This window comes from Octopus bimaculoides, chromosome 1 (assembly GCF_046866305.1).
Source record: "Octopus bimaculoides isolate indiv1 chromosome 1, ASM4686630v1, whole genome shotgun sequence".
In the NCBI taxonomy this organism is placed as follows: Eukaryota; Metazoa; Mollusca; class Cephalopoda; order Octopoda; family Octopodidae; genus Octopus; species Octopus bimaculoides.
The window spans coordinates 97,455,383-97,470,875 of NC_142928.1; the positions used below are offsets into that span (position 1 = coordinate 97,455,383).

General features: G+C 33.6%; 1 long non-coding RNA gene across 1 annotated transcript in view; it reads right to left on the reverse strand.

Moving 5' to 3' along the window:
* The window catches only part of LOC128248066 (uncharacterized), a 29,995-nt gene extending 22,069 nt beyond the window's left edge, over window positions 1-7,926 (reverse strand). Inside the window, exon 1 of the long non-coding RNA XR_008264330.2 lies at window positions 5,123-7,926. This is a non-coding gene — a long non-coding RNA (uncharacterized LOC128248066). The remainder of the gene's footprint in view (window positions 1-5,122) is intronic.
* Window positions 7,927-15,493: the final 7,567 nt, after the last annotated feature.

Here is a 15,493-nt window from a genome sequence, read left to right on the forward strand (position 1 = left end):
AAGACAAGTATTGTATAATAAAAGTAAGCTATTAGTGTATTCCACCTTTTATCTCAGTTTTGATTTCATGCTGGGGCCTTTCCTTACTTATTGTAATGGCTTAGTCAGAAGCAGAAGGGCAGTGACCATGGCCCTTTTCAGGCACTGGTGAGAGGAAAACAGAGTGGACTCTACTAAAGGGCCCCAAGTGCATGTAGAGCAATGAAATAAGCTTACCACCTAAAAACTTGAATGCTCTCTCTGATGTGCTTCTCTGCAGTTGCCATCTTCCTAATTTCATTCACAAGGCTCTAGTAAGAAACACTTGTCCCAAGTACTGTGCACTGAGAAAATCAATTAGTTACGAAGTGAACTTCGTAACCATAAAGCTATGTCTGGATTGCTTATGTGAATACTCTTGAGAAAAGTGTAAATTCATATGCTTTGTATTTAAGAAATCCTTATTTCAATATTAAGAAAACTGGGTGCTGTCCCATTTATATTTCATGAAAAAAGGGTGAAAATTTACTGCTGTTCTTTACAGTGATAACCTGTCCCTAATCTTGTCATCAATTTACTTGATAGGTGACTGGGTTTACCTGAGTTTGATTATAGAAACTACACAATGCCAATGATAAGATGTTCACAACTGCCAACATGCCACTCAATACTCTGACATATTACCTAGTCATATGTAGCTTTTAAGGGAGAGGTCTGGTATGAATCATAATACTACATATTCTAAATATCTATTCAGTTTGGTTCTCTAAAGACAGATATAATGAATGTTGATCTCAGTTAAGCTTATCACAGTCAGCTTCCACTCTTCTTGAGAAAATTTAACTATCCTAAAATTACCTTTACCTTTTATCCTAAAATTACCTTTATTGTTGGTGTTATATTCCATAAATCACTAGATAGTTAGGGCACCACTGGAGACTTCAGCTGACTGGCTTTTTTTTCTTTTTGCTTTAGGTTTAAGAAATTTCATCTCAGCATAGTAATCTAATGAAACACTTGTTAAATACTATTATATATAACATTATTATATAAATAATGTTTAAAATCTGTTATTGTTTATCCTCAAATCATCATAATGAAAAGCATTTCAGCTGTAACCATCATACCTTTTTAGGGGTTTAGGTGTACTTAGATGATAAAGTGATTTGAGGAAGATCTAGCCTCTATTTCTAACCAGTGGAATGTCCATGTATGTAAAGTGGTGTTTCCTAGATTTTTAACTTATATAATATCTTTATAATCTTTTTTCTTTCTCTTTCATAAAGTGATTAAATAAAGCATAAAACTGTCTTTGAAAGGTTTACCAATGCTAAAGCTATTGGATATCACAAAGAAGATTCCAGAAATTTTGTCTTGATCAAGACCCTACTTAGACTAAATTTCCCTACAATTCCCTATTGAGATATCAAGTTTTCATGTAGGTCTCCTTACGACTGATTGAAGTCAGAATCTCCCCCTACCTTACAGAAAATCCTATGCATATACAATAAAGTTTTGTATACAGTATTAAACACAAAAATGACTCAAAAATTCATTTGTGTATAATTAGCCTATATATCAATATTTCTTACAGAATCCCAGTGTTCTGGAGAACCCTGGTTGGAAAATGCTGATGTAGAGGCTAGCAGTGGCTTTTATCATGCTTGTTAATGTCACTCCCCACTAGACCACATTTCTGTAATATCTTCATCAACTCTAAGGAATTATAATTTATGTAATTTAATCCTAAACATACTTTTAGAATATTTGAATTATAAATGTTTTAATTTTTTTTTTCTCAGTTTCTCTTAATTCAGGAATTTTTTTCCATTATTGCAAGTGATATTGGAATTTGCAAAATACTAAAGTAGTAAAATTCCTAATTTGTAATTTAACCTGAGAAACAGAAACAAAGCACCAGACTAAAGGCCTTATAGTATTTCATTTCATCACACTTTTCCTACAAACTTATGAATGATGAGAATTGGGTAAAAATGTGCTGTGAAGGACAGATCTCAGGATATTACGACTCATGGATGAGATGATGCTGATTTACTGTAATGCAGACCTGTTCATTCTATACTAATTTTGAAAAAAAAATCATTAACCCTTTAGCATTTAAACCAGCCAGATGCAACCTCTCACACCTGCCCTACACTGTCCTTCTAAACATCGTGAAAATTTCAAAGCTGCAAGATGATGCATGATAAATTCAAAATAATGTGAATAAATAAGCATTAAATATGAGAGAATAATCTGAATGCTATTGGGTTAATCCTTTTGGTATCAACCCCCGTAGGCTGTCTCTGGTTCTAGGATAGAAAACTTCTTGTTTCCAAATCTTCATATAAAAATTAATATCTTCCATAATTTTATGTGGCACCAGCTTTATGAAAAAGTTATTTTCTAAATCTTCCCAAATACTAACAGTTCATGTATTTCATTAGAATTATTGGTTGTGAAAGGGTTAAAACTGCTGTACTAATTCAAATAAATATCTAATTCAACTGCAAATCATTTCAGCTGGAAACAAATCTTGAAGTTACTATCTTAGTTATTACCTATCTTGTATATGTTATGTAATTTTTTTTTTTTTTAACCATTAAAAAAAGTACTCTGTAGTTTTTGGTTAGTTTTCATTTAGTTTGAATCATTTTGTCACTTCTGAAAGTGAAAGAAATCAAATCATGCTACGTAATTACTGGCGGATCAATACAGCGTCAGTTGTAGATAAATATGTATTTTGTCTGTGATTAGATTGTGTGTGTGTGTGTGTTGTTGTTGTTTTATTGCAGTTTTGGAACGAGGTTCTGTGCATCAAACCAACTGTTTTGCTGTCCTTTTTCTCAAGCCATTTAGATTAAGATGATTGTAACTGAATAAGGGAAATAACTCTGTAAGCTCTTACTCTGAGACCTATGTGGATAATAATTGATTGAAAAATCCACCATCATCAAAACTTCTTCCTATTAAATTTAACGTCTTTGGTTTCAAATCCTACTACTTAGGCAATGAACATGCCTTTTATTGCTACTTCCTAGCTTGCCAACATAAAGTTTATTGTGGACTCTTATCTTGTTGATTTATTGTAATCAATATTCTCTTTTATATATATATATATATATATATATATAGGATCAGGGTTTACAAAGGAGCTATGAAGAAGTTTGAAACAATCAAACGCAACAATAGGAATGGGATTTGCCCACTCTATAGGAGCAAATCATGGAACACCATAGAAAGAACTAAGAAGAAAATAGGGAAGGCAAGCTCATGGTACAATAGCCACAAGTACCAAAGCGTCATGTTCGTCGACACCACCCCTAGAGGCGAACTGGCGTACCGCTTTAGAAGGGCCCTAGACAAACTTAAGCTAAGAATTAAGGTTGTTGAAAGGCCAGGCAACCCTATCAAATCCCTTATCAGTAGAACATACCCTTTCAGTAGAACCCCCTACACTGATAGGAACTGTATCGTATGTAGATTTAGCCCACAAACGAACTGCAAAACCAGAAATGTGGTCTATAGTATAAGATGTACAGAGGGACGATGCAGAAATAAGACAACGACATATGTAGGCGAAACAGCAAGGAGTATAGGGGAGCGGGCAAACGAACATTGGAGGGAACTTAAGGAAGGGAAGAACTCATCAGTTCTGTACCAGCACGCTGAGCAAGAACATAGAGGCTCAATCAACAACATAGAAATTAAAATCTTATCTACACATAGCAGTGATGCAGCACTTAGACAAATTACTGAAGCTACACACATAATAGAAGGGAAACCGAGCCTGAATAGGAAACTAGAATGGAACACTAACATACGCCACTAACAAACCACAGCGTGTGACAACATGTTACCCATAAACCAATAATAGGAACAAAGTATAATACAATACATAGATAAACAAATGGAATTAAATACTACATACGTTAACAAAATTTAATTAAACACATTAAAAAAAAAAAAAAAAAAAAAAACACACACACACACACACACACACACATGAACATATAAATAAATAAAAACTAATACAAATGAACACGTATTAACAGAGAATATAGGTGATACAGACACTCCCCATACACACATGCACTTACAAAAGACACAGACACATTGAAGGACACGCATGCGTAGACACATACAATAGGAATACAAAATACAAAATGGCTGATAGTTAGCAAGGTGAGACACACATAAGAAAGAAGGAAACAAAGGACCACTGATGAGGTCACAGAAGTGTGACGAAAGAACTCTGGCCGAAATAAGATTAAGATTAATGTAATATAAAGCTGAAAAAAAAAAAATTAACACCAAATATACAGTGCGTGTGTTTTTATTGGCTAAACTGGCAATATGACCATCCCCAAGTACAACAACATCTGTTTCAACACACGATTTCACATAAAAAATCTTGCAAAACAAATATAAAAAATCTTGCAAAACAAATATAAAAAATCTTGCAAAACAAATATATATATATATATATATATATATATATATATATATATATATATTTTTTTTTTCACTCGTGTGATTCCTTACAACTTTACGTTGTTATATATATATATGCCATGCTTGATCACTAAATTCTTAAGTTTTTTCATTCTCTGTTTATTTTCTCTTATTCCTTTCTGTTGAAGAGCATAGGCTCAAAACACAAGACTTTTCTTACTTTCCCGAGCATCGAACTAATACACCTGCTTGTTGTTCATACTCTCCAGTTTCTTGTATAATCTTTTACAAACATAAATGCTGTGTTGTGTGACAGTTTTTCTAACTTTTATTTAAACATATATTAGCATGTGTGGTTCAGTGAATTTAGATTTTTACAGTTGGATGTGCTTCCACTCAACTGTAGCAAGAGGCTGATATTTATTTTGTTGTGGTTTGGTGTCTACAATTTACGGTTTATTTATCCTCCTAAACAAAAACAACTAATCGATGATGGATACTATATTGTGTATAGAAACATTGTTTCAAAACTTTAAAATTTTTGCAGATGCAAACCACCTTGGACTCTCTTTAGTTTCCAGTATTTAAAATTGTCTGCCTGAAAAAAAATTTTTTTTTTCTTCTGTCCTCTGTTTTTTCAGAGCCTCCCTATTTTTTTCAATCTGATGGTGAATTAAAGTTTACCAACCTGACATTATTTATCCTGTTTTTATTTTCCTGGTCTTTCCATTATTTTCTATTCCATTGACATATTATCATTTAAATTTTAGTATCATCTGCTGCAATAAAAATAGTTTGAGTTACATTATTATTATGAATTCGAGTTACATTATTAATATTACTTGTTCAAACACAAAACAAAATACATTGTAATATTTAGGTGTGTCTCATTTTCTGGTGAGGTCAGTATATGACATCAGTTTTTACATTTAATTTTTCCAGGTTTGATAAATAAGTAGCAGTCAACTATTGAATTTGATCTAATAAACTATTACTCTCTATCACTACTACAAAAAATATATGCAGCCTTGTACCTGCCAAACCTCTGAGTTATCAGAATAAACAAACCAAAACTGGTTATCTAGTAGTGGTGGGGAACAAGCACAAAAACATATATGCATATGTGCACACACACGGCAGACTTCTTTGAGTTTCCTTCAACCAAATCCACACACGAGGCTTTGGTTACCTGGGGCTGTAGTAAAAGCCACTTGGCCACTTGGCCAAAGTGCCATGCAGTGGGATTGAGCTCAAACCCATGCCGTTGGGAAGTAAGCTTCTTACCACACTGCCATGTCTGCGCTTATGTGGAATTTCTCTCTCAATTCTGTGTATCTTTTAAAAATCTATTGGTTAATTAGTTTCTTTATAAAGAGTTCTTCCATTCAGACTGGAAATGTTGTTAACTTGAGACATGGTGATAATAGATCCTGTGCAATGTTTTCTGTCAAACTGTGATTGCAGTGTGACAGATTACTGGGCTATATACTATGTGTAAAAGTAAAGTGGTTGCAGTAACATGTCAGATGTGATATACATTATTATGTCTAGATATTCTTTCTTTTAACAGCTTAGCTTTCATCAGTTGCATTGGTCCAGGTCTCTCTCTCTCCCCTCCCTCCCTCCCTTTGAAATAGAATGAAATTGGCTAAGGATAGTGAAGGAAGCATTTATCCAGGACTGACATGTGCACTTCATGTGGATTTGCTTCTGTATGTTGTTCACAGTGGCCCTGCTATTTGTATTCTACTTGTTTGTAAGAAGTTCTCCAAAAAACTTCTATCTACGATTTTGTTGTCGGTAAAATATTTGAGCCAGCACCAGCTTGCTGTTGTTGAGTTTCAAGCTTGTTACTTCTTCATACTTTCAGTTTTCCATCTTAAAGTACCAAACAAGATTCATTTCCTCTTACCTCTGACTCCCTTGTAATGTTACATTAACTTACTGCTGAAATGTTACTGTGATCTGAAGGCATTAGAGAGGAGAAAAAAAAACAAACAAACAAACAGACTATGCTGAATGAAGAACTCCTCAGTCTGGTAAGGAATAGATAAACACCAGGAAATATGTCTATTGCCACTACACAAAGATTATATATTCATCAGATTTTGCAAGAAAATTAACCAAGTTAGTTGGAGTGGAGCTATTTTGTGACACCTGTCACTGTATGCCAAAATACCTGTGATAATGCCATTAAAACCAATATTAACTTTGTTAATGATAGCAACTTAAATCTTGAAAACTTATACAAGATTTGTGAACATGCAGGTATAGCTGTGTGGTAAGAAGTTTGCTTTCAGGTTCAGAGACCCACTGTGTGGAACCTTGTGCAAGTGTCTTCTATAACCTTGGACCAATCTAAGCTTTGTGAGTAGATTTGTTAGGCAAAAACTGAAAGAAATCCATTTTGTGTGTTTGTGGCCCATTTCATCTTGCTGAACCATTAATCCCTACACATTTTTTTTTCTCTTTCTCTCTCCATTTTTTTTTCCTCTCTCAATCCTTTCGGTCGATGAGTGCAGGCTTGAAACATCAAAGACTTTTCTATTCTTACCAGGCATTAAAACTAATACATCTGCTTGTTGTTCTTTCATCTGTCTTTTGTTTTCTATAAATTTGAACTCGGTGTATGTGTGTGTGTGTCTTTATTTTCAATCTTTTACTTGTTTTCAATCATTGGACTCTGACTATGCTGAGGCATTGCTGTGAAGGGTTTAGTTGAAAAAAATCAACTCCAGTACTTATAATCAAGCCGGGTATTTATTCTATTAGTCTCTTTTGCCAAACCACCAGGTTACAGAGGCAAAAACAAATCAACACCAGTTGTCAAGTGATGGTAGTGAGGGATAAACACAAAAGATGCATACACACGTATACACACACGGTTTCTTTCAGTTTCTGCCTACCAAATCCACTCAGAAAGCTTTGGTTGGCCTGGGTCTATAGTAGAAGACCCAAGGTGCTGTACAGTGGAACTGAACAGAAAACCACATAGTTAGGAAGCAAGCGTTTTCACTATGTAACTGCACCTGCACTGCTATTCCTGTGTCTAGGGCAATGCATTTCATTATATAAAATATTGACAGAAAAGTTTACAAAAGAAAATATTAGAGCTGTTTAGTTATTGTCTTAAATATCAAACAGAAACTGTGTCAGCAGTGACTTTCTCACTGTCAAGCTAAGTACTGGCTACTAAGGAATCAGAAAAGATGCCAACAGATTTCAGATTTTTAAAAATCAAATCCTATTTTCTTCTTTTTAACTATCATTAAGATATCAATAATGATATGTTAATCAGCTTATTAATAAAAGAATTATATTGGACTCTTGATTTTACTTCAGAAAATACAGTTTGTTACCATTGGTTTCAATTTTCAATTCATCAAGGACTCAAATGATTGATGCCTTTGGGAAAGGCATGAATATATTTGATTTCTTTATCTATAACTGTTTGCTTGTATTAAAAAAAAAAAATCAATATTTATTGTTTGTTTTATGCCTTGGTGGCATATTTGTGTGTGTGTGTGTGTTCATCACTATAGTGGCAGATGGCATTAAGTGCTTGTTGTTGGTTTGTCTCGGGTCAGGTGTAATTGAGGAGATCAAGGCATTGCAGCCATGATATTCATGTTTTCTACATATCTAAAATTACATTCTAAAATTATATTCTTCAATGTGTCCTTTAATAAAGATGGTACTGTGTTGAGGGAATTTAACTGTAATTTCTAGCAAGTTGAGCAACCATGTAGTGGTACCATCATTGGCTTGAACAAGCTGTTGTTGAGCTTCAGATCATAGACTCTTGTTATTTTATGAGGCCATTTTTTCAAACAGTTGGTTATTGTTATGATTTAAGGGAGATTAGATTGCTATTTTTTGTTGGTCAAGTGACTGTAGAGGCTCTCTCGTTGGCTTGTTGGTGGCTATGTCATCAAAAGTAAAAGCCAATGGATTCATGTGCTTCATATTACGTATGTTTATCTTTTGTTTTCTTTTCCTTGATCTAAGCCTTTCTATAAATGCAAAAGATAAAAACATTGTGAGATGAGTAAATAGTCCTAATCAATTGATTAGCAGATAAAACAGATTGTTTTATATGGGTGGAGTTGAGGTAAGAATGCAGTGAGAAAAAAATGATTATACTTCAGTGAATATAGTGTACAGTAATGCCTCAATATACAAGTTAATTCCTTCCTGGAGAAAACTCGTAAACCCAGGGTCTCGTAAAACGAGTCCTCATAAAGTGAGGTATTACTGTACTTTTAACAAGGGAGAAACATTATTCATCACCTAAATTTTATTTCCTGCATGCCAACACTCTTAACAGTTGACAAAGCTGTGCCACTGTTGCCATTGCTTACTGTCTAATATAAGCACAAGGCTTAAAATTTTGTGGGGAGGGGGCTAGTCGATTACATCAACTGGTACTTATTTTATTGACCTAGAAAGGAATGAAAGGCAACATTTGAACTGTGAATGTAAAGTCAGAAGAAATGCTGCCAAGCATTTTGTCTGCTCTGGTAATGATTTTGTCAGCTAGCCACCTTTTACATAGATTAATTAAAGAAATCAATAAAGTTAGTTAACTTTCAACTTGAATTTTTAAAGGTTGATGTCTGAAGGGAAAATTTGGGCAAGTTGGAAGTTTGAGGTTTTTTTTAGTTTTTGTCAAACTGTTCAGTACAGGGAATTAGGAGTGTAATACAACAGGGACAACACAATGGTGACATGTAGATGAATGTGGTTGCAAGTTTATTAGTTTATTAATTCAGAGAAGCAATTGATGTAGTTGGTTGAGTGAAAACTTACCAATCAGTTGGATGGGCATTTTATTATTATTATTATTTTTTTTTATTAATGTTGTCTAGAATCTTCATATATAACAACTAGTCTGCCTTAAGTAAGTTGTAGACATGCTTGTACTCATACAGAAGTAGCAGTTTTTAGCTCTGAATGTAAAAAAAAACAAAATACAATTTTATAGAAAGTATCTATAACCTAGATGTTACAGATATGTGATCACCATAAGAGATTACTAGATTGTGAAGTGTAGCATTTCTAAAGTTGGTGAAATCTTTGTAAGTTGTTAATGAGTGAAAAAAGTGTAGTGTAGTAGATGTGTTTCATTTATATATGTGCTGATTGTATTTTGGTTCTGTTAAAGAGGACTAGATTTTTTTTTATATATATACTCTTTCTAGTGTTGGTGCTACTCTAAAAATCTATTCAGTACACTTTGTAAAGTGACTGATGTTAGAAGGGGCATCCAGCCACAAGAACCATGCCAAACATATAACTTGCAAATGAGACATGATTCTCGGCACCTTGAATTCATGTCCCAATACACCACTGATATTTGGCATGTAAGGGGCTCAGATAATTCTGTTGCTGACACACTTTATCATGTTCACATTGATACATTACACACTACTGCCTCTATCAATCTCCAAATGTTAGCTGCCAACCAGGAAAACAATGAAGAATTCCACAAACTTTGAAATTCTTCTTCTCTCTCTGTAAACTTCTTCCTCAACCCTCTTCTCCTAGTTATATTTCCACAAGTCCTGAATGTCCCCATGTTCCAAAGAAGCATGGACATTTGGCGTTTTTTCTAACATTCACACACACACACACACACACACACACACACACACACACACACACACACACACACACACACACACACACACACACACACACACACGTGTGTGTTTTATATATTCATTAATTCAAAGGTGTTGTTCCTCTATCACTGCTCTGAGATTCTTGTTTTCATTTTTTTTGTTAAATGCAGAAATGAAAAATAGAGTAGCAATAAGGGGAATTTGCCATTCCAATAACAACACACCAAAATATCGAAGGGTATTAACCATGAATAAGAACTGGCTTGGACTGTGATGGCCTGTCTAACCTATGCCAACATGGAAAGCATGCATAAAATGATAATGGTGGTGGTAGGGAATTCTCAAGATCTTTATTTATGTAAGTGATATATATCTAATGTAAGATTTTTCGGTTTATGTGAATGATTCCTGTGCAAAAGATTATCAGTGAACAAAAGATGGTATTGTATGTATAGTAATATGTGTAGAGAGTGCAAATTTAGGAGTGTAACCGAGCTAGAGATAGTAGCACGTGAATTGAAAAATGTTATGAGGGAGTAAACAGAGTGGATATTTGAAGTACCAGAGCTTTCATTAGCAGAGAATGCTATGTGGTTGGTTGATGTGATCAGGGAAGCATTGATAATATAATGTAAGACAATTTTATGATTTTAGAGACTATGTGGGTTGAGTTAAAGATAAACTTGGATATAACAGAAGTCAAGCATGTTCATTACGTGTGTATGTGAACCAAAGTGTCAAGCCAGGTGGACAAGATTTTGGCCTCTGTACAAAACAGAATCAGTATGAAAGATCCTAAAAGAGTTATGATAGTGAAGTCATCTAGGAAGATATCCTCAGGGAGAGTTATCTCTAGGTATGCAAGTCATCCTGGAAGATGATTTTGGAGAGAGAGAGAGGCAGAGATCTTTAGGAATGCATTGAGGCCATGTCAGTGATTTCAATGCATTCCTAGACAAGAGAACAAATGAATTTAGAAGAATTAGGACATTGGGTTCTTAAGATATAGCTGCTGTTTACTATGAATAGTGGGTATTGTTGATTTAATTTATTAACTAACAGCAGAAGCTGGTAAATGGTGTTGAGTCCATTGATGTAGAGGACAGGGAATTGTATAGAGATTGTTTCTTGTTCTATTTTAGGGATTTCAATATTTTTGTAAGACAAATTGAATGTTTGATGAAAGGGGAGATAAACCAAACCTAGGGTCTGCTACTAACCACAAGAGCAATCTCTCTTGTGCAGTTGGAAATCAAAAACCCCATGCTTGTTAGAAGAAGTAGCAGTTACAAACTGAGGGAGAATAGAATATGGAATTATGTAGCAACTAATAAGGTATCTTCCCAAAGTTTTACTTATTTAGAAAAATAAGTATCTAAAAAAGAAAGGAGGAAGATTTGCAATAAAGGAGTAACTATCCATCCCATACCAGTATGGAAAATGGATGTTAAATTGTGATGATGACTAAGAAAAGTAAAATAGAAAAGAGGGAGTGGATTGGAATTGAGAGATGCTAGATTAGGGAGTCAAAAATGAAGAAAATTTAAATTAGTCATGTCAAATGCAGCCCACAAGACTTTCTGTTTGGCACACTTAACAAAAAATTACCTTGAATATTTTTAGTAGTGCAACCTGCTTGATAATGAGTCCTGTTTCATGTGGCCTACTTCTCAAAAAAAGTTGTTTCTGCCTGATTTAAACCAGCCATATCAGGCCAAAATATTCTACCAGTTCAAACTGGTCAGATTCAACCTACCCTACAATGTCATTCTAAAAGTATACAAATACACCATTGAAATCTCGAGACTACAAGATAATGCATGATTAATTCAAAACAATGTGAATAAATAAGCATTACATTTGACAAAATAATCTAAATGCTAAAGTGTTAAATTATGTTTGCATCAGAGAAGACCTGTTGTTACTGAATAGCCATACTTCAACTCTATGAGCAGATCTATGATCAAAGACGTTCTCTTTCTCTCTCTCTCTCTCTCTCTCTCCTTTTTTAAAAACTGTAGTCTGTGATTCAAGTAAGATTTGGTTTATATACAAACATAATAGAAAATATTATGAGATGGTTGTAAAATATTTGCCAGAGACTAAAGTTGTTCCAACAGTTTGGGCTCAGAAAGTTAAAGCAAAGCAGATTCTTTGTATTAGTATATGGATATATAAGCATAAAAGATAATTCTATTGATTTTTATTGATGATTTCAGTATTCTGCTGGGGCTGAAACTACATCTATCTTATGCCATCTACAGATTCTCTTGCATTTTTCTTTTCAATTTCTGTCTCAAAGGAATAAGCCGGATTTTTTCTTTGTATAGGAAATAATCCTCAGATTTTAAAAGCAAAGCAATTACTGTTTCTTCTCACAAAGGCTTCATACATATTAATTGTAGCTTTGTCAAGTCAGTGTCTTATGTAAGTCGGTGTCTCTCTCTCTCTCTCTCCCTCTTTCTCGCTATATTTTCTATAGATAGATAGATAGATAAAGCTGATCATAATCTATTGGTTATATTATTCCTGTTTTGTATACAGCACCATTATAGGAAGAACTAAAAAAAAAATCCTATTGTGCTTTTAAATGTTAATGGACAGTAGTATGTCTTAATCATCAGTTTCATTAACAACACAGTTAATGCTTCCTCCCCATCCCATCTTGTATTTTACTAAGGCTAGGTATTGTCTACAGAATTACTGGAATTTGTTTCTAATGTAATTTCTGAAATATCTCTAAACTAACATTACTTATTGCTGTTTCAGTATTGACCGCCAGTGAAATGATGTTCAACCTACATCGTCAAATTAGATTGCCCACATCACCCAACTCATTTTCCTGAAAATGAGTTGGCGAGTGACATGTAGTGAGTTTCCATGGAGGTTAAAATTGCTTTCCTTCTGAAAGGTACAGTTGTGTCAACATTTAACCCTTTGAATCTGTATTTCAAAAAATAACACAATCTATCAAACAAGCTTCAGACAACTGTGTTGCATCTGAGGCAAGCAGTTATAATTTGGTGAGATCTGACAATTATATTCTTGTGTAACTTAAGGTCAGTGAGTGATGAGGCAGGGATCACAGGTTTGTCTTCCCAGTTCCACTTTGTCTTAGCTAGCTAGGACCTGACTGCACACTTGGACACGCAGTAATGAATCGTATGAGCATGTAGCATGCAAGTCTTAATTACATTGCTCTCTCTATACTGTTCCGTCTACTCTTGCACAGCCATAGATTCTGGTGGTGGCCACAGTGATGGTAAGCAAGGTGGATACTGTTGGAGTTGCTGCTCTTTGCAATTATTGATGGTGTAGTGTATAATCAAGCACAATAGAGTTAGAGGCTAGTGAGGGTATTAGTGCTGCAAGCATTTCTATTTACAGTATATGCATTATTTATGCTTATTTGAGCTGAATGAATGATAGATAGATAGATAGATAGATAGATAGATAGATAGAGGCGAGAGAGGGAGAAATAGAGGTATAGATAGAGTATTTAGGATGTTGTTGCAGTAGTGCTGTCTCAGTGTTTGGAGGTGGCTTTTCATGTAGTGACATGGACTGTATGAGAGGAGTTTGAAGTTTCCTATGGCAACAAACTACCACTTATATATTTAAATGGTCTTTTGTTCTTTCGTTGTTGGTGGTATGGCATTATGGTCTGTGTACAACTGATGATACGTAATGCATTGTTTTGTTCTTTGTAGTTTGTTGTGAGATTGCAGGCCCAGCTATAGCAACAGTCCACAATGGATCTAATGTTTGTACACCACTATTTCTTTCTAGTAGTTAAATGAGATTGCTCTAAGTGTTTGTACATCGTTTTATTTTTCGCTTCAGGTTTTCAGTTTTTTGGGGTTTTTTTCAGTATGTCTTATATATATCTTCTTTTCCAGTGACATTCTTCACTGATATTGGCAAACAGGACACAGTCGTGTGTCGATAAGCCAGCTGGAGGAGATGTCCTCCTGGGGCTAAAAGCAACAGTAACATCCACCCCTAGGGGTCAGCCACACTTAAGTGGCAATATACTACACTTTATCGTGCAGTTACTGTTAATACTTCATATAGAGAATTAACATTGCTTGTTTTCACCTTTTCAATATCAGTGAAGAATGTCACTGGAAAAGAAGATATAAGGTTTGCCAGATTTGTCTCTCTCACCAAGGTCATCAGCTGTCGAACGCCGACGAAGGGAAATAACCCTGAAATCCGGATACGTTCGTGCTGCTGGTCGAGGTGAGAGGGATAACTCCCTTGGCAAACAGGACACAGTCGTGTGTCGATAAGCCAGCTGGAGGAGATGTCCTCCTGGGGCTAAAAGCAACAGTAACATCCACCCCTAGGGGTCAGCCACACTTAAGTGGCAATATACTACACTTTATCGTGCAGTTACTGTTAATACTTCATATAGAGAATTAACATTGCTTGTTTTCACCTTTTCAATATCATTGAAGAATGTCACTGGAAAAGAAGATATAAGGTTTGCCAGATTTGTCTCTCTCACCAAGGTCATCAGCTGTCGAACGCCGACGAAGGGAAATAACCCTGAAATCCGGATACGTTCGTGCTGCTGGTCGAGGTGAGAGGGATAACTCCCTTGGCAAACAGGACACAGTCGTGTGTCGATAAGCCAGCTGGAGGAGATGTCCTCCTGGGGCTAAAAGCAACAGTAACATCCACCCCTAGGGGTCAGCCACACTTAAGTGGCAATATACTACACTATATATATATATCTATATATATATATATATATATATATATATATATATATATATCTATATATATATCTATATATATATATATATATATATATATATATATATATATCTATATATATATATATATCTATATATATATATATATCTATATATATATATATATCTATATATATATATATATCTATATATATATATATATCTATATATATATATATCTATATATATAATATATATCTATATATATATATATATCTATATATATATATATATCTATATATATATATATATATCTATATATATATATATATATATATCTATATATATATATATATCTATATATATATATATCTATATATATATATATCTATATATATATATATATATATATATATATATATATCTATATATATATATATATATCTATATATATATATATATATCTATATATATATATATATATCTATATATATATATATATATCTATATATATATATATCTATATATATATATATATATCTATATATATATATATATCTATATATATATATATATCTATATATATATATATATCTATATATATATATATATCTATATATATATATATATCTATATATATATATATATATATATATATATATATATATATATATATATATATATATATATATATATATATATATATATATATATATCTATATATATATATATATA